At 42.5% G+C, this 21,504-nt stretch overlaps 1 protein-coding gene across 1 annotated transcript in view; it reads right to left on the minus strand.

Moving 5' to 3' along the window:
- The window catches only part of PDK3 (pyruvate dehydrogenase kinase 3), a 128,895-nt gene that overhangs the window by 68,058 nt on the left and 39,333 nt on the right, over nucleotides 1-21,504 (minus strand). The gene's annotated exons all lie outside the window — the stretch shown is intronic.

Genomic DNA, 21,504 nt, shown 5'->3' on the forward strand with positions numbered 1-21,504 from the left:
GGGCTCAATATATGCAATCATTATTTCCTAATGTGAAGGTATGAAGTACAGCTTGCTTTAACTATTTCCACCAAACCTTGCTTTATTTTTGGCAACGTATAAACATCAACTAAATGAAAGGTAGAATGTTCTCTGAGGAAAGGTAAAAATGTAACTGGAAACCACTCCTTTGGTCTGATTGGACTGGTTTTCTCAGTGAGTAAGATGATTGGTGTGTAGCTATTTAGCTTTTGTGCCTTCATTGGGTCTCTGTGCACCCAATTCTTTGCTTAATGCTTGCACCTCTACTCTGAACTTAAAGAGAAAAGTAATACGTACACTCAAAGACATCCACTGGTCCTCCCTCACTTCTAGATTTTCAAGTACATCTTGGTCATCTTGGTGGTGGTATGGTATGTAGACTACCATGTCTTTTCAAAACAAAAAGCTGAACAAACATACCAACAACCTCTTTAACCAAGAGCTCTGCCAGAAGAGCTAAGCAATCGTGTTGGTGTGCATGGGCAGACGAAAAGACCTGTGGCCTGTGACTCCTCCAGTGACTTTCTCGGGTGCTACCAGGAAGCATGTTGTACTTGGTGGCAGTTGTGGGAGTCGATGAGCAGGAAGAAGTTGAATATCGATGGAGAGGGGTTTTTCCCAACCTAAGCCGCAAATCGCTGCTGATCTTTCTGAGCTTGGAAAGACTTGTTTCACTCCTTCCTTTTTTACTGAACAAAATGCTACTTTACATCTATGTATTCTGATTTACTGAATTGTCATGTGCATAGTTTTATTAATCTTTCTCCAAAAGGTGGCAAAGTCTTAGAAGTTGGGAACAATATGATAGAGCCTGGTATAATAGAAATTGTGCTGGTCCAGGGCTCAAATGACCCAGTCCTAAGCTTGGTTCTTTTATTAACTAGCTGTGTGACCTTAGACAAGTCACTTAGCCTTTCTGTGTCTGTGACTTCTTATGTCAGATGGGGCTACCTGATTTCTCTCCCTGGCATTTGTGACAATCAAATGAAATAAATATTTAATACAAACACAAGATATGGTTGTACCTCTTTTATCCAACTATTTATTTATTTAAGCTAAAAGTTTCATGTTAACTGGCAAAATCCAGAAGCTAAACCAGTGGGTTGATTTCAGTGCTGGTTGTAGTTATAAAAGAAGGATCTTGAGAGAAATAAATAGATCTTGATGAACTTTTTTCAATTATTTGTACACACCAAGGTCTTGCCCAAGCCCTGCTCCCAGTGGCTCTCAAAGTGAGATCCCTGGTCCAGCAGCAGGAGTGTCACCTGGGAACTTGTTAGAAATGCAAACTCCTGGACCCCACCCCAGACCTACTGAATCAGAAATGCTGGGGGTGGGGCCTGGCACTCTGTTTTAATAAGCTTATGGGGGTTTCAAAGATATGGCCACAAATTCTTTGATATTCCTCCCCTCAAGAGATGGTGCTTAATTATTCTCCCCTTGAGTATGGACTAGAAGTAGTACTCACTTCTACCAAATACAGGATGGCCAAAAGTGATGAGATCTCACTTCGAAGATTAGTTTATAAAACAACTTCTGTCCTACCTAACCAATACTCCTCAAAACTATCAAGGTCATTTAAAACAAGGAAAATGGACTTCCCTGGTGGTGCAGTGGTTAAGAATCTGCCTGCCAATGCAGGAGACACGGGTTGGAGCCCTGGTCCGGGAAGATCCCACATGCCGCAGAGCAACTAAGCCCGTGCACCACAACTACCGAGCCTGCACTCTAGAGCCCACAAGCCACAACTACTGAGCCCACGCGCCGCATCTACTGAAGCCCATGCGCTCCAGAGCCCGCGCTCCGCGACAAGAGAGGCCACCGCAGTGAGAAGCCCGCGCACCACAACGAAGAGTAGCCCCAGCTCGCCGCAACTAGAGAAAGCCTGTGTGCAGCGACGAAGACCCAACACAGCCAAAAATAATAAATAAAAATAAAATAAATTTATAACAAACAAACAAAAACAACAAGGAAAATAAGAAAAACTGTCACAGCCAAGAGAAGCCTAAGTAGACATGACAACTAAATATCATGTGCTATCCTGGATGGGATTCTGGAACAGAAAAAAGGACACTAAGGTAAAAACTAAGGAATTCGGCATAAAGGAAGGACTCTGGACCAAATTTGTTTAATAATAATGTATTAACATATGTTTATGAATTGTAATAAATGTACCATACTAATGCAAAATGTTACCAGTAGGGGAAACTGGATATGCGACATATGGGAACTTTGTGTGCTGTCCTCACAATTTTGCTGTAAATCTAAAAGTGTTCTTAAAAAAATCAAGTCAATTATACAGTACACTATTGATGACTACAGTCATCACATTATACGTTACATCAGAACTTATTTATCTTATAACTGGGAGTTTTGAAAGTCGCTAAGAGAGCAGATATTAAAAATTCTCATCACAAGGAAAAAAATTTGTAACCATGTGAGTCTATGGATGTGAACTAAATTTACTGTGGTAATCATTTCACAATATATACATATATCAATCATTTTAGTGTACACCTTAAATTTATACAATGTTATTTATGTCAATTATATCTCAATGAAACTGGAAAAAAAGCAGTACCTTTTGGTTCCAAAATGTAAAATCAAATATATTCAAATAATATAAAGAAAATATTTAAGATAGCAATGAAAATATTTTATAACCATGGAATAACTATTGAACATTTAAAGGACATGAATTACTACTACTACTACTACCACTACTAATACTAATGTCAACATTTAAAAAAAGACTGTGGCTTCCATGTTAGGGTTTTGTCTCTCCCCCTTCCCCTGTCTCTGTGTCTGTGTCTCTCTCATCCTCTCTCAAAAGCCACCTGCCAGGCTGCAAGGCAGCCCTGTGGAGAAGCTCACAAGAGTGAGCTTGGAAGGAAATCCCTTTGGAAGCAGATCCTTTCCCTGCTCAGCACCTTGACTGTAACCTCGGGAGAGACCCCAAGCCACAACCACTCAGCTAAGCAGTTCCTGGATGCTTAGCTGAGAAATGCTCACAGTTTGCTGTAATAAATGCTTGTTGTTTCCAGCTGCTAACTTTTTGGATAATTTGTTATGCACTAATAGTTAACTAATCTACAAGCCCTCCAGGTGATTCTGACGCATGCTCAAGTGGGAGAACCAATGGATGGACCTAGAGATTATCATACTAAGAGAAAGACAAATATACGATATCACTCATATGTGGAATCTAATTTTGTTTTAAAAGATACAAATGAACTTATTTACAAAACAGAAATAGACTTATGGTTACCAAAGGGAAAACGTTGCGGGGGGGGGATGAATCAGGAGCTTGGGATGAACATACTAACCTTAACTATATGTAAGATAGATAACCAACAAGGACCGACTGTATAGCACAGGGAACTCTAACTCTACTCAATATTCTGTGATAACCTACATGAGAAAAGAATCTTAAAAAGAATGAATATATGTATAACTGAATCACTTTACTGTACACCTGAAACTAATGCAACATTGTAAATTGACTATTCTCCAATAAAAAAATTTTTTTAAGTGTGAGAACCAGTTTCCTGTACTATGCACTCTAGAGCAGCACCCTATTCCTTCTTGTTAATGCCTCAGACCTCAGCACGGTCAACACTTAGACATCAAGGGAGGCCTTCCCCCCTCATAAACGCTATTCATTCCCCTTGCTATACAGTTTCCTGACTCTGTTCCTCCCACTGTAACACTCAAAACACTTCGTTATCATTTGATTAATGCCTGTCTTCGGCACTAGACATCAGCCCTGTGACCACTGGGCCCAGGTCCGGCTTATTCACTGCTTCATCCTCAGTGTGTAGCGTATGTACCAGTCACTATTTAGGTTCACAACAAATATTTTTTTAAATAAATGAAAACCGACAATAATAACATCAAAACCTACCCCAGGGCTTCCCTGGTGGCGCACTGGTTGAGAGTCCGCCTGCCGATGCAGGGGACACGGGTTCGTGCCCCGGTCCGGGATGATCCCACATGCCGCGGAGGGGCTGGGCCCGTGAGCCGTGGCCGCTGAGCCTGCGCGTCCAGAGCCTGTGCTCCGCAATGGGAGAGGCCGCAACAGTGAGAGGCCCGCGTACCACAAAAAAAAAAAACAAAAAAACCTACCCCAAATCGCATTCCTTCTGAGCAGCTCTCAATGGAGAACAAAGGCAAGGGTAGCGTTCTGAGTAATTCAAACAATAATGTACACTTCATTAAATAACATTTTGATAAAGCCAAAATCCAAAATCCAAAGTGGACTGGAACAGATGAGGAAAAAAAATAACCCGTGACTATCTCATCATCAATCACCGGTCGCTGGATCTTGTTATAAAACGCCTCCACCATCACTTGACTTTATGAAATCCTGGTCTCCCTGCCTTTTCCTCCCCTCTCTCTCTTCACTCTCGACTAACATTTTTTGAGCACCTACTGTGTGCTCTGTGAAATTACCTATGTTGTCTCTTCACAGTAAATCTGATGAATGAATACTATCCTCATTTTATAGGTGAGTGAACTAAGATACAGAAAGCTTAAACTAATTTAAGATTACACAGCTTGTAAATGACAGTCCAGATTTGAATCCAGGTCTCCTGACTCTCAATTCTATGTTCTTTCATAATACCAGCATGAATTGTTTTTAATAGACTTTTTTTTAAAAGCATTTTTAGGTTCATAGCAAAATTATGCCTCCCCCACCATCAACTCCCACCAGATGGTACCTTTGCTACAATCAGTGAACTTACATTGACACATCATTATCAACCAGAGTCCATAGTTTACATTACTGTTCACTCCTGGTACTGTACATTCTATGGGTTTGGACAAAAGTATTGCCCTAAAAATCCCCTGTTCTCTGCCTACGCATCCCTCCCCATCCCAACCCCTGGCAACCACTGATCTTTTCACTGTCTCCATAGTTTTGCCTTTTCCAGAATGTCATATAATTGGAATCATAAAGTATACAGCCTTTCAGATTGGCTTCTTTCACTTGACAATGTGCACTTAAGACTCCTCCATGTCTTTTTGTGGCTTGATAGCGCATTTCTTTTTAGGTCTGAATAAAATTCCATTGTCTGGATGTAGCCTAGTTTATTGATCCATTCACCTCTCGAAGGAAATTTCGGTTGCATCCAAGATTCACTAGCCCACCTTTTGATTTTAAAAGTGGAAAGTAAGAATGTGAAGATGAGTGAACTAGAGGAGTGACAACTACTTAACTTTTACTAAATTTATATCTTGAATCAAATATGTGTGTGATTTGAAGCAGTAGTTCTATCCTCTCAGGGGCCAAGATTCTTGATTCTTTCGACAAACTATTCTGGGTGGCACAAATCCTCTTGAAGTCCATTTATCCTGGTCCTTTCATTTCTAATTAAGGAGGGTTTTCAGTCTTGATGGTCTTTCTCTTGCCCCAAAAGAGGTCAGAAAAGATTTTAAGTACAGGGATAGTGTGGCAGGATAACTTATTGAGAAATTAAATCTGGATTTTGTTTTTGCCGCTCTTGGACGGACAAAAGAAAGGGGTGGCTGATCAGCCCCAATCTAAAAGACAACGGAGGGCTTCCCTGGTGGCACAGTGGTTGAGAGTCCGCCTGCCGATGCAGGGGACACGGGTTCGTGCCCCGGTCCAGGAAGATCCCACATGCCGCGGAGCGGCTGGGCCCGTGAGCCATGGCCGCTGAGCCTGCGCGTCCGGAGCCTGGGCTCCGCAACGGGAGAGGCCACAACAGTGAGAGGCCCGCGTACCGCAAAAAAATAAAAGACAACGGAGACTTTGGATCTTGGCTTTGGGCTGCTGTGCCTTGGGAAATTCGTTAGCTGTTCTGTATAGCAAAGTGCTTTGGTTTCTAGGGCTGAAAACAGGTTGGAAGATAGAGGAGACATTCTGGTAGTCTCTGTAATCGCGCCTCGGATTAAACCTCATTGGCTACGATACTGCCACTGTGCAAAGCTGGTACAGTAAGTCCCCTACATACGAACCTTCAAGTTGCGAACTTTCAAAGATGTGAAACGTGCGTTCCAACAACATCAGGTGTGAGTGAAATTGCAGCTTGCCCTTCATCTTCTATTACTGACGATCCTTCGGCTCTACCATCTCCCACCTCCTCTCCCTCCTCCAGTCAGTAACTCTTCTTGCCTGTTCACTTGATGCCAGCCCCTGTATGCCAGCTGTTGTACTGTACTACTATACTTTTCAAAGTACTTTACTGTAAGATTAAAAATGTTTTCTTTATTTTTTGTGTTTGTTCCTTGTGTATTATTTGTGTGAAAAGTATTATAAACCTACTACAGCACAGTACTATATAGCTGATTGTGTTAGTTGGGTACCTAGGCTAACTTTGTTGGACTTATGAACAAATTGGACTTACGAATGTGCTCTCGGAATAGAACCTGTTCATACGTGGGGTACTGTAGTCTCTGTAAATTCATTCCCTCTCCTGTTGGTAACTACCCCCAGCTTTTGTTTAGTTCCCCATGCAGTACAATTGTGTTTTGGCCAGGGGTGGGAGTGGGGTGGGGAACAGCTCACTTTGGTTGTAGTAATGAAATATACAGCTCAATCTAAAAACCAATGAGCTTAGGGACTTTCCTGGCAGTCCAGTGGTAAAGAATCCGCCTTCCAACGCAGGGGACTCAGGTTCGATCCCTGGTCAGGGAACTAAGACCCCACATGCCGCGGGGCAACTAAGCCCGTGCGCCACAACTACTGAGCTCATGCGCCTCAACAAGAGAGCCCACGTGCCGCAGACTACACAGCCCACGCCCTCTGGAGCCCGAGCACCACAATGAAAAGCCCGCACAGCAACCAAAGATCCCGCATGCCTCAGCGAAGACCCCGTGTGCCGCACCAAGACCCGCTGCAGCCAAAGAACTAAAATAAATAAATTTTTAAAATTATTAAAAAAAATAAAATAAAAGCTAATAAGCTTAATTCTGACCACTGGCCATGGCTCATGGTTATTGGCACATGGCCCAATTTAGGCCAATAAAAAGGAGGAGACATTTCCTGGGAGCTTCTGTAAAAGAAACTTGCTTGCCATTCAGAGGAAGCTTCTGGAAGAACCTCTTTCTCTTCTCTTTCACTCTCTCTACCTCCTCCCCATCTCTAAGCACACCCACAAAAGCATCAATTGACAACCAACTTGTGAGCAGGGTGAAGCTGACAGTGTAGAAAGCAGAGCAGAAGTGGGAAGAGGCTGGGTCCTCGGTGATGTTGTCAGGTAACGAAATCAAACCAATCCTGAAACTTCCAATTTCACAGACTAGTACAGTCTCCTTTATGGTTTAGGCCAGCTTGGGTAGCTTTGTGTTACTTAGAGTCAGAAGCATCCTAACTTTCACATGAAGCGTTTTCCAGATACCCTGCATACACACTTAGGAACAAGCCCCACATTGACGGCTGCTGGTGGGTGTCTTGCCAGCTCTGCACGTAGGAATTCAAACCCAGATTTAATTTGATTTTTTAAAAATAAAGAAAGGTAACGTTTCACGTGCCCGAGTGTTATGGAACGAAATCACGTCTTATAATATCCGGAAGAAACAATAATGGAGGATGATTACGTAAATCATAGCACATGCACCCAGTGGACCATTACACTGTCATTAAAAATTCACTGTATGAGGTTTATATGAGAACATGGAAATGCAAACATTATACGTAGGTAAAAGCAAGATACAAAACTATTTATTAAAGTTGAGCTCAGCTATAAAGAGATCACAAAAGCTTCATAGAAAAAAAGTCTGGACGGAAACAGAGCAAAATGCCAACAGCACAAGAACCCTGAAGAGTGTTTTGAGCGACACCATTTAGGAAATTCTTGGAGTCCCTGGGTGGGAAGTGATCCAAAAACATGAACCAAGGATAGGTAACATGAATGGCCTTATTCGGTTCTCCTTCACTCCAAAAGATGAAGGTTAATTATACAGAGACTTGTCAGAATCCACTGTTTTGTTTTTATCCAAAGCATGATCTTATTAGTTCTGATTAATACTTACTTAGTACCCATAATTGACTGAGCACGAATCATTATATGCAGTGGACTCTGACATCTAAGGTGCCACCTCTTATCTGGAAAACTTGGTGTTTCTTACATGAGCAAGTCTAGTACAGCCTTCACCCATCCAAGCTGTTTGCCAAGAAGCAGCCGCCACCCCTACCCCTGACCATCACCACCCCCAACAGCGAGCCTGACAGCGAACCTGAGTCAGTTCTCAAGTTGCTAAGATTTCCATCAGAGAGGGTTGTTGTGTAGCTACCAGGAGGGCCTCTTCCCCAGGAACTCTGGAGTCTTGTCATCAGGCCCAATTCTTTTCACCTTCCCCCTCCCTCCACATATCCCAGGTTTCTAGAGGTTTGAAGCTTTGAGGACAAGAAAGGACAGCCATTCCTCACAAGGCGACTGGGGATTCCTGCTCTTGGACAATCTGTCCCGTGTACCATCTGATGCCTCAGATAAGTATAAATCAGTGATATTAAAGGAACAGGACTGAGGCCGATCACCTACCACAATTTGAAATGCACAATAGAATAGAATCGAAAAGGCCAGATTTCAAAATCTAAAGAGATTCAATCTTATTAGAAGTACTTAAAGCCCACGTGGGGCTATCGAGCACTTGAAATGTGATCGTCTGAATTCAGACATGTTGTAAGTGTAAAATTCACACCAGATTTTGAAGACTTGGGATGCAAAAAAAAAAAGTAAGGAAGAGAGAGAAAGAAAGAGAGAGAGAGAGAGGAAGAGAGGAAGAGAGAAAGAGAGGAAGAAAGGAAGGAAGGAAGGGAGGAAGGAAGGGAGGGAGAAAGAAAGAAAGAAAGAAAGAAAGAAAGAAAGAAAGAAAGAAAGAAAGAAAGAGAAAGAAAAGAGAAAAAGAGAGGGAGAGAGGAAGAGAGGAAGGAAGGAAGGGAGAAAGGAAGGGAGAAAGAGAGAAAGGGAGAGAGAGAAAGAAAGAATGGAGGGAGGGAAGGAGGGAGGGAGGGAGGAAGGAAGGGAGGGAGGGAGGGAGGGAGGAAGAAAGAAAAGGAAAGGAAAAAAGAATAGACAAAACTATCTCATTACTAATTTTTACATTGATTACATGCTGAGACAAAACATTTTAGATATACTGGTTAAATCATATACATTACTAAAATTAATTTCATTTACCCTTTTAAAAATGTGGCTTCTAGAAAATGTCAAATTACACCTGTGGCTCGCATTTGGGGCTCCTATTAGATTTCCAGTGGACAGTGTTGTGCTCAGTATATTGCAGGGTGTCCCTTATACTCCTGTGTATATATGGACAAGGTAACTAACATTTGCTGCTGGGCTTCTTTGTGCCAGAGCTGTGTTAGGCACAGTTAGCTCTTTCAATCCTCATATCAATCCTGCAAGGCACTCATGAGTATACCCCACTTACAGATGAGAAAACTGAGGCTCAAAGAAGTTAAGTAACTTGCCCAAGGTCATCCACTGAAGTATGACAGAGCCCCTAAATTCAACACTAGATAATTGTTCAGGGCGTTATCCAGTTGCCAAGGCTTTTCTCTCTGCCATGACTCAATGACCTATACAAGCAGAAGAAGTGATGCCAAAAAAAATGGAAGGAGACGTGTTCTCTAAAACTGAAATTGCTTCACACAGACAAGCCTCATTAAAAAAAAAAACTACACCTCTCTAGTCCTTGAGGCCAAGTTCCAAACACATGACTGGTGACAAGTGATATAGCACTGCCTTTCTTTTCCTCTGACCCTAACTTGGAAAGAGGTTTTCACTGGGTACTGTTGAAGATCTAGACTTGCCCCATTCAAAAAAGAGTCCCATAACTTTTTGTCATTTTATGTTATGTGTGTTACCATAGGGGCATTTAGGTTGTTTCTAGACTGTTTCTTTCCTTCCTTCCTTCCTTCTTTTTATGTATTTATTTATTTACTACAAATGGTAAACAGTGCTGCTGTGAATGTAATTTTTGGACAGGCATATAGACTCCATGAGAATGTTTAATACTACAAGACAATGCAAATCAATTAAGGCAGTTTATAATTCCTATGGTATGGTATTGTCATTAATACAACATTGTAAATCAACTATACTTCAGTAAAATACATTTTTTTAAAAAACTTGGTATTGTCAGACAGCTTCGTCGAATGCTCTGGTTTGGGGTTTGGGTGTTGGGTTCATGGGTGTTCATATTAATTTATGTATTTATTTAAAAAGAGAAGCACACACGGACCTGTGTATGTTGAGCCCAGGATTATTATTAACTCAGTTCTATGCAATTACGGATCCCCCTCAGAAATAGCAGAGTCACAGCACACCTATCAGGCTCTATAAATGCACGCTATCAGCTTTCATAAACACCTCAGCAGAGTTCGGGGCACAAAGATCCCGCCTCAGTGTAGATACTGTTCTGTTATTTCTCCAGAGACCCCTTCTCTTCATGTTGCCTCCACCCGACCAGCACCATCCTACTGGGCCTGAAAAGTTCCCCTTGCTTCCCAAAGTTTCCCTTCCCAACAAAACATAACTTTTCAGGGTCCCATTTCCTCAAGACTCTGCCCTTTCCTAGCAGTGACTCGAAGTGGAAACTTTAGGCACCAGAGCCAAGGAGTTGGGTCTATAATTTTGGTTGTGTGGGCCTTTGGGCATTCCTCATGACACCAGGCAGGCCATCATCTGTCCCCAGTGACGTGTAGGATCACCCTTAGATACTGGTAATCCCTACCTGGTCATCCTGCAAGATGAGACAGTGTTGCTATTTACTGACAGGGTGGTTTTAGGCAAGTTATTTAACCTCTCTGAGCCCTGGTTTCCTCACCTGGAGAATGGAAGTGATAAAGCCTCCTTTAAAGGTTTGCTGTGAGAACTGGCCTCAGGAAGCTTTCTGTTATGGGAGCTGCTGCTGTTTCTATACATTCAAGCATGACAGCATAGCCTACTAGCACCTGACCTCAAAGTTCCAGGCCTAGAACTGCCACTAACTAGCTCCGTGGGTTTCGGAAAATTGCTTCATCCTTCCACGCCCAGTTCGTCATACGTAAAGCGGGACAGCTGGACTTCAGCTGATCTCTAAAAAGGAGATCATGAGTCTATGAGAAGAACTCTGACTACAATAGTCAATTATTTATTGATGCCAATGTAGTCACTACAGCTATCATTCCTCAAGTACTAACTTACTCGAGGGAAGAGTTAGGACAAGAACTTTCCCAGGAAATGAGAGAAAATAATTTTGTTTTACTTGAGGGAATAATTTCCAAATCTGAAGGGCAAAGGAAAGAGTTAAAGGGGAGGAGAGGATAACTATCCTAAAATTTACACATAAAACTTACGTTTTTTATGTGTTCAAAACCAAGTTCAGAACTCTGACATTATTCCAATTATTTTTTCACCACTCAAGGTTGTTGCATGAGTCAGAGCTGTATTACGCGAGCCTCTCACTGTTGTGGTCTCTCCCGTTTGCAGAGCACAGGCTCCGGACGCACAGGCTCAGCGGCCATGGCTCACGGGCCCAGCCGCTCCGCGGCATGTGGGATCTTCCCGGACCGGGGCACGAACCCGTGTCCCCTGCATCGGCAGGCGGACTCTCAACCACTGCGCCACCAGGGAAGCCCCAGAGCTGTATTCTGTTTCTCCTTGTATAACTCCTGGTATAACCCTTTTCTTCTTTTATTCCTTTCCCTCAAAATGGCTTCATTCTTTCACTGCATTTTTTTTCTTCTCTGCATTCCTGTTGTTGCTTTGGTTTCAGTGAGAAAGTCACTTCGGTCTTGGGTAAGTTTTCTTCGGCAGCAGAACCTGAGGAACACCTGTTCTCATTCTTAAGCTATGTCCCCTCATAGGCATGGTCAAAGAGTTCCATTTGAATTAGATGTAAGCTGAATTTCAGTAGACAATTTTAAAACATAGAGGAACGTTTTCTCTTTCCATTATTTAAACCTTCAACCTCAGGCAACTCTTTTGGCTTTTCCAATACCCTTCTTGGCTTCTCACAGGTAAGAGACTTACCTGTGTCCTCCCCTTATACTACTCTGTGAACTCACCAACCTAACAAATATCCTATTGTCCTTTGCTGGCTATGCTCCTGATGAAGAACCACTGCATACACACTGGATGAGAAGCAGTTGCAATGAAATGTTAATTTACTCAGACTCCCTGGAGACACAAAATCTCTATTCAAGTCTCAGAATAACCAACTGGAGAAGGACATGGCAGCCATCGAGGACTAGAGAGCTAAGAGGAAGAGCAAGTGATGGGAGTGCTTCTGGCCAAAGGTGACAGTGAACAAAGAGCTGTGGTTAAGGCCACAGGGGCCTGGAGTCCAGTCCACCACCTCCATTTGTCTTACTGGGAGGGCAAAGTACGTGTGCGCACGCGCTTTGGTGGCGGCGGCGGTGCATGTATTTCAGGCCCTCCTCAACAGCGGTTTCCCACTGGACTTCTCACCACCATCTTGCTTTTCCTGAAGGCTCTGTTCTCACGAACATCTGCCAGAAACACTCCGAGGAGATGACAATTCCTAGGTTCTGTCCCCATCCCACCCATCACGCCAAATTCACGCTAAGGTCACCATGATCTTCGTGTCCAAGGAACACTTTTTAGTTCTTATTTTTCTTGACTTCATGGTCACTCCCTCCTGTTGAAAAACTGTTTGAATTCAGTGGCTCCCCACCGCCACTGTTTCTCTCCCAGCTTTCTGGTCACTTCTGGCTTCACCTTAGGGTTCCTTAGAGCTCTTTCCTTGCTTATCTCTTCCCAGGCAATCTCCACTATCCCCATGGCTTCATTTACCATTAAAACTCGGACTCCCAATAAATCCCCTGCCTTGGTATATGCAAATGCCTACTTGCCAGTTTCCATTTGACTGTCTCAGTGACCCCCTCAAGCTATCCAAAATTATATTCATGATCTTCTCACCAAAATTCTTCTCTTTCAGCATAGTTCCCTTCCTTCGAAAACGGTAGTTTTGCTGACCAGGCTGCTTAAACGAAGAACCTTACACATCATCCTTGACACCCCCCTCGGTGTCCCCTCTCACACCCCATCAATCATCGAGTCTTTTTTTAAAAAATACATTTATTTATTTATGGCTGCGTTGGGTCTTCGTTGCTGCACGCGGGCTTTCTTTAGTTGCGGCGAGCGGGGGCTACTCTTGGTTGCGGTGCGCGAGCTTCTCATTGCGGTGGCTTCTCTTGCTGCGGAGCACGGGCTCTAGGCGCGTGGGCTTCACTAGTTGTGGCTTGTGGGCTCAGTAGTTGTGGCTCGCGGGCTCTACAGCACAGGCTCAGGAGTTGTGGCGCACGGGCTTAGTTGCCCCGTGACATGTGGGATCCTCCTGGACCAGGGCTCGAACCCGTGTCCCCTGCGTTGGCAGGAGGATTCTTAACCACTGCGCCACCAGAGAAGTTCCGCAAAACTGGATTTATATGAACGCCTTAAAATGCAATGTTTTGCCTGCCTACAGCTTTTGGACATGCTCTTCCTTCTGTCTGAAAAGCTCTTTCCACCCCCACTGACCTGAGGCAGCTAATTCCTGCTCATCCTTAGAGTCTCCCGTCAACATCACATCCTCAGGGGGGAGGGAGGTGGGAGAGGGAAGGACTGGGAGCTTAGGATTGGCAGATGCAAACTAGTATATATAGGATGGATAAACAACAAGGTCCTACTGTATAGCACAGGGGAGTATATTCAATATCGTGTGATAAACCAAAATGCAAAAGAATATAAAAAAGAATATATATATATATATATATGTATAACTGACTCACTTTGCTGTACAGCAGAAATAAACACAACACTGTAAATCAACTCTACTCCAATAAAAATTTAAGAATAAAAAAATTAGATCCTCGGGAAAACCTTCCCCGACCATCCAGATAGACTAGTTCTCCTCTGAATCACTCTCATAGCGCCATGCACACTTGAAGTGAATTAATAGCAGTTTTGGGCGTAATGCCAATCTTCCTCTTGTGGCTGTAAGTTCCATATTGGCAGCGCCCATGTCTGTTTGTCCACCACTGAGGTCTCAGTTCCTAGCTAACAGCAGGCTCTCAAGAAAAAATCTGTATAGGAACTGACTCTCTGAACATTCTCACCAAACCATGCCTGTTGAATTAAAAACACCCTGTTGAGTCCTCCTGACTTAGTTTCCTATTGCTGCTGTAACAAACTGTCACAAACTTAGTGACTTAGAACAACACAAATGTATTTTCTTACAGTTCTGGAAGTCAAAATTCCTAAAATCGAAGAGTCAGCAGGGCTGCACTCCTTCTGGAAGCTCTAGAGGAAAATCCATTTTCCTGCCTTTTCTGGCTTCTAGAGGCTGCCTGAATCCCTTGGCTTGCGGCCTTGCATCACTCCGACCTCTACTTCCATCATCACAGCTCCTTCTGTGACTCTGCTTCTCTCACTCCAACTCTCCTGCCTCCCTCCTATAAGAACCTTTGTGATTACCTGGGGCCCACCTGGATAATCCAGGATCATCTCGCCATCTGGAGATCCTTAACTTAATTGTATCTGCAAAGTCGCTTTTGCCATGTGAGGTAACACATTCACGGGTTCCGGGGACTAGGAGGCGGACATCTTTGGGGAGAGGCATTATCCAGCCTGCCACACCTCCCACGCCCCGGAGGATAAAACTTTTGCCAAGTTTTCTGGAACTAATTCTGAACTCGCCATACACACTCCATACACATCATGATACTGCCCATGTTATAACTCTTTCTCCTAGATCCCCTTACAAATCACTTTTGATTAGTCTTTCCTCAAGTGGGCACATATACTCCATAGTGTCCGCATACACACATTCCCCAAGTGTGCTTAGAATATCCCTCCTGATTCCTGTCCCTTTGGTGAGGAAGGGCAGAGGCAGCGGGAAGCGAACGAGGCCCAGCTAAGTGGCTGAAGTCACCTTGTCTTGTTCGATGCCCGAGTCTACCCTCCCAACTCCAAGTCTCCCTTCCAAGCTGTTGCTTCGTGGGGAAACTGGCTGAGGGGATGCACGGTCACAAGGTGTCTTCAGGTGGAAGAGTCTTAGCAAGAAGCTCTGGTTGAACATTTTTAGATACATTTATAATTTGTAAAACAACATTCAGAAGGTGCACAAATATTGGGCAATGAGTGTGGAAGCAAAAGGGTTTCATGGTAAGCAATTTGCATCTTAAACACGCGACTTAGTTGGTATGAATATTCCTAAGACTGAGAAAGCCTGATCTTCAAAGAACTACCTACATACTGTTCACGTCCTAGTCAGGGTGGGTAGAGACACTCAGCCCCAGGCATGGTCTCGTCTGGCATTGCAGCTGCCATTACACGCTTTTTCTGACAGTTATGGAAATCAAACAGAAGACGTTGCTTCTGGCAACACTGAATGTGCTAACTGGGAGTGAATCTCTTGTTACCAACAGGCTCGATCTTGACCTGGGAGCGAAGACAGGCAAGATTTTCTCTCACGTTATCTACTCCCCTTGCAGTAACCAACTCTCAGTTCTTTAATCCTGGGTCCCACCTAGAGAGTAATGCTTTGTGGATACTCTGGGGTTTTCCCAAGTCCTGATTATTTTACCCATGAAAGATTTCCAAAGGGACAAGAAGGCATGGAAAACACTTTTTCTACACTCTTCTTACCTTTGTTTATTAAAATAGAAACCTCACTACCAAGGAAAGCTCTAGGCAAGTTGTTCTCAGACATCTATTCCTGAGACGCACACACCTTTAGTGTAAATCTACTCATGACATTTTAGAGCTTGGAGAGTACAGACCAGCTGATCCACCCACTCATTTTGCAGATGAGGAAGCTGAGGTGTAAACACCTAAGGAAATGGTCCAAGGACATACAGGCCAGGGCTGTTGACAGTTTCATAAGGCCATAAAAACTAACAACCGAGATTCTACATATTCAGTTGATAACAGTCATAGATACAGCTTCCATATAATAGATTCAGTCTCCATTGTTTTAAGGTTTTGTGATACTTCGACCTGAGCTAGGGCAAAGTTTACTTCAAATGCTCTGAGAGAAAAACTTACTAAGCAATTAATGGTGTAGAAAGACCACAGAACATACTGTTTACCTATTTCTAGGGGCAAACGGTTTAAAGGACATTTGCCTTTAACTGTATGCAACTGTACTTTTGGTTTTAAAATAAATTATTAAGATAGGCCATGCAAAACCTCAGTTGAGAGTCATTTTGTTAATTATTTAATCCCCATTATACAGAACTTTCATTGATCCGGCCTGATCATCCCTTCTAGTGACTCCAAATTAAAGGGGTTTAACTGCAGGGCTTCAAAGGGAATCAGAAATCGTGTGACAAGGCCGACTCTTCCAGAGCAACTGTCCTCATTCACCTTGAGTGAATCCTGGACGTTTTGCTTTAATGAATAAGGGAGGGTGGAGTGTTTAGGAATTTGGTTTTCCCCACCAGGACTAACAAAGTGCTTTGAATGGCAACCCTTATCCTTACACATAAAGGACTTCTTCAGATGAAAACTGACAACACAAGTCACTACCAGGCACGAGGCCTTTCGGAAGAAGTCCTTTGCCCATCCTGCCTGCAGCCCACACACCATTATCCTAGGCCATTTCTGCCACCCAGCTCTCTGGGAACCAGTGAATGTAACAGGATTTGATTTAAACTCCGGACCCCTATCAAGACATTCAAGAAAAGTCCCCTGCTTTTTTATTAATTGCAAAATCAAACTGACTCCCAGTGGAAAGTTTGTTCCCTCTTTTAGGACAGGGACTGCTAACTAATAATAGGTTCTTGCCAGAGAATCTGGTTTGGGGGTGGTTCCCTGTATTGAAAAGACATTTTTCATGTTCCCTACGATTTATCTCCCTCCTGCTTCCCTGGCATCTAGGGTTGCCAGGTAAAATACAGGACGTCCAGTGAAAATTGAATTTCAGACAAACAAGAAATAAATTTTTCTGAGTACAAGTATGTCTCATGTACTATTTGGAACATACGTATACTTGAAAAACTTATTTGTTGACTATGTGAAATTCAAAACTCACTGAATGTCCTGTATTGATCGGGTTTTTTTTTTTTTTTTTTGGTAGATCTGGCAACCCTACATGATTTTCTTCATCCAACTTTGTTATGTTCTCCTAAAATTTTATCTTCATGGGCCTTCTTCGCAATTTCATTCCCCTCTTTAAGAACAGTTATTTCTTCACCTTCTACTCTTTTTTGGGGGGTATTAAGTTTAAGTGGCTTTGAATTGTGATGGGAAGCACCAGGCTTCTGTATAAAGGGCCTCAGAGTCACGCACGCATCAGGTGAGATTGGAAGAGAGCCTATCTGAATCCATTTCTTCTGATACTCTACCCTCAACAAGTACTCCTTTGAATTAAGCTTGCCTTCTCCAAGTGGGACTTCTAAACCGTATCTGGGGAACAGTAACACAACTTACTAATACCTTAGGAGAAACGGTAGTAATGATTTTAAAATTTCATCTCCAGCTACCTTTTAAAAATAAACTCCGTTTTGGAAGTGTAACAGAAGTGTGTCCAATTAATAAGTGCACAGCTGGATGAATTTTCCCCAAATGAACATACTCAGGTAACCAGCACCCAGATCAAGAAACAGAACATTGGGAAGGAAATCCTGTCACATGTTACAACATGGATAAGCCTTGAGGACACTATGCTACATGAAATAAACCAGCCACGAAAGGATAAATACTGTGTAATTCCACTCATAGGAGGCATCTAGAGTAGTCAAATTCATAGAAATAAATATGGAGTAGAATGGTGGTTACCAGGGACTGGGGACAGGGGAGATGGGACGTTATCTGTTAATGGCTATAGAGTTTCAGTTTTGCAAGATGAAAAAGTTCTGGACATCTGTTTTACAACTGTGTGAAGATACTTCACACTACTGAACTGTACACTTAGAAGCGGTTTAGGTGATAAACTTTATGATCTGTATTTTTTACCACAACAAAAAACCAGAAATACAATATTACCAGTTTCCCGGAAGACCTCATGCCCCTTTCCCAGTCACTCCTCCATGCCTAAGGTAACAACTCTCCTGATCTCTAAAAGGAACCCATCTGCTTTAAAAAGATTCTAGAGTTAGTAAGAAAAAAAAAGTTGATCAGAACCCCTTCCTTCTGACAGTGAGATTCCTTCGAATCAGAAAAGGATTTGGGGCTTCCCTGGTGGCGCAGTGGTTGAGAGTCCGCCTGCCAATGCAGGGGACACGGGTTCGCGCCCCGGTCCGGGAAGATCCCACATGCCGCAGAGCGGCTGGGCCCGTGAACCATGGCCGCTGAGCCTGCGCGTCCGGAGCCTGTGCTCCGCAATGGGAGAGGCCACAACAGTGAGAGGCCCGCGTACCGCAAAAAAAAAAAAAAAAGGATTTGATCACAGCTACCATGGTGCCGGGCTTACAGGAGAAGCAGCTCAAAAAATGCTTGCTAATTGCATGCAGACCGAGAGCCTTAGGCTTGCAGTTGTGGGAGGAGCTGAGGGAAGAAAAGGGCGCTGAGGAAAAAAGATGAAAGTGCTGGAAACAAATGCCAGCCACTCTGCAATCTTGCCAAAGGTGAGCGCTGCATATTCATTACAGGTTTATTCACTGATGATGCATTTTTTCCTCTTTCACTGTGTTGACATGATCTGTAGGTTCATGTTTGAATCCAGCCCAAAGTATATAGTTATTTTTTGTTGCTGTGTGCATAGCTCTAACTGCTTATTTTCTTACCGGGGTGTTTATTGCCAATGTGTATTGCACGAGACGAAATAGATGTGCTTGTTAATGCTTATCTCCAAATTCCTCAAGGGAAAATTCTAAACTCTAAGGAAATTTAGGTTTACTTCATTTTACAACCACCTTAAGATTTGATCCACTGGACTTTTTGATTACGCCCTTTTCCAAAAGGGCACCAAATGTTCCAAAGAACAAATGACAAAACTGTAAGCACTGATAAAGAAAATGGATAAAACTGCTATTTTAGAGCACAAATGGTAGCGACTGGGGCAGAGGTGAACAATCTTTTACAGTCTTGAAGCCAAGGGAATATGATACACCACTCTTTGATGTCACAAGGTAGGCAGATAGGCTGGAAGCCTGAGAAACAAATGGTATTGTCATATTATGCTAAGGATTAGTTATTTAGATCAGTGGTTTCAGAGCCAATGATCCCTTTTATAACATAAATTCTAGTTAGCAGTCCTCCTATACTGACTTGAAATTCAAAGGTGATACCACATACTTCTACAATCATTGTAAAAAACAATCAACATAATGACCTAGTAGAAAGGAGAAATAAAAGGAAAGTAATTTATAATAAAATAGCATGCACCTCAAAATGTAAACCCTCAGGCATGGCAACACTAGATGACAAAATAAAATAGCCGGACGCTTATATTAATCATAACATCACTGTGAGTGACAGCTCAAGACACAGACTGACCCAGGTGTGCTTCAGTGGCGACTCAAATGGCGACTATGACTTCCCAACATGATGAACAACTCTTGGAAAAGTCTAAGCAAAACTAAATGCAAGCATCCTTCAATTCATACTGTGCTTGCATTCTTGGAAAATTAGGTGCTTACTTTCACCTACATGAAGGTTCAGCAGGACATCTGAAGGTCATTTGGAACATGGAACAATTTCTAATTCTAGCGTCACTGGGCACCACCCTTTAAATATCAATAGTACCTCCCAATCATTGTGACAATCAAAACACGCCACCATCAATTTCTAAAATCCACCCCCACTGACCCCTGGACAATACCAGCTCCCATTTAGTATCCTTGATTTAGAGTAAAAAATTTTATTTGCAGAAGCATTTTTAAAATACATCATTGATAAAAAAGGACCCATATCCTCAGAAATTCCTCCATTTGTGACTCACATTCCTTCACATTTTTTGAAAAATTTGATCTTTGCTTTTATAATCCCACCAAAAAGGAGTTTCCCAACATCTGAGTCAGTAAGATCATCAAGAGATTCAATAAATAAAATTACATAGTACTTTTCTCTTGGGAACACTTTACTTAGTATTTCAGTCATTAAAATAAGAGGTTGACAAAGGAAAAAAAAAAGAGCAAAACCCTGCAGGTGGTCTCATCAAGAAAAGCAATTTAATGAGAAGGTGTCCTACAGAACTAGGACAGCAATAACTATTGTAATTATTGTTTTGTTCCATTTTTGCATTTATTCTGTTTAGTTGTTTTTCCAAAATGTTCAGTAACTCTGAAAAGTCTTTATTAGCGACATAAATATAAATCAGATATCTTACAAACACAATCAGTTCCTGTCTATAGAGCACTGCCCTCAGGTGGGGTTTCATGCGTTTGGGGGCCAGCAGGCGTGCTGGAGCCAACTGGTTCTAGCTCGGAAGAGTTCACTGCACTCAGCTCTTCCCAACTCTGCATTTGGTGATGTCATGTTGGTAGCCAGAAATCAGCAGCGATGGAAGTAGTCACACCATGGAAACTGGCAATCGCTACAAATCAGGTCTGCCCTCACACCCACGTCCTCCCCCCCAGAGAGCCTACTGTGAAACATTCACCAGATGCCACTGCATGGGGCTGGCTTGCAGGAAAGAACCTGACATAGAAGTACAAAAGAAGACTTCGGTACAAACTCTCTTCAAAAAGATCAGTCCAAACTGGGCTCTGTAGTGTTCCATCAGATTCTAGCAAGATACAAAATGATGGCCCATAAATAACCGAAGAGCCAAAACGAAACAGAAACATTAATTCACTCGCATCCAAATATCTATTTAGTACCAACTGTGTGCAAAAGAGTCTCCTTAACTTGTTCCTGGACCAAGGCAAGGTACAACTTCAATAAGTATACGAGGTGCAGTGGACCCATGGATATGCTGCCAATTTGAAAGAGATAATTAAACATCGATGGTAATAGTTTTCACCTTTATCACAGGGGATACTGACATCTAATAAGAATTGTGCCAGGTATTAAGCAAATATTATCTTGTTTGATCCTCACAAGCACCGTGAAAGGTAATCATTAGGGAAACTATATGAAACTGCTGATAGCTGACCAGTTTTGACCTCTACAAGAGGCAATTTCATAAGGTTTCATCCAATATTATTTTCTCTGTTTTACGGACAAGGAGGCCAAGACCCCAGCATACCAATTTGTCAAATGTCAAACAGCTATTAAGTGACTAAGCTGGGATTCCTTGCAGACCTGACTGGCTCCAGAGCCCCTGTGCTTTCCACCACACACACTTCCCACATGAAAGAACTGTTAGGCTCATTTGATATGTTGCTAACACTGAAAGAAATCTTAGAATTAAACTGTCTTGAAGTAACTCACTACAAAAAAAATTAAATTAAGGACGTGTGCTTTACCACATCACTAAACATTGGCTTCCTGGGTTTCTTAATCATATATGAGTAGAAAGAATCATCACTGTTCATACATTTTAGAGACTGAATAATAATTTAATATGGATTGCAACCATTGTTTAATTTGTTCTTAAGAAATTAAATTAATGATTATTTGTACTTAAGAAATTCCACTAACA

Source organism: Aethalodelphis obliquidens, unplaced genomic scaffold (genome assembly GCF_003676395.1).
Source record: "Aethalodelphis obliquidens isolate GAN/ISIS:26980383/991018 unplaced genomic scaffold, ASM367639v1 scaffold107, whole genome shotgun sequence".
Classification (NCBI taxonomy): domain Eukaryota; kingdom Metazoa; phylum Chordata; class Mammalia; order Artiodactyla; family Delphinidae; genus Aethalodelphis; species Aethalodelphis obliquidens.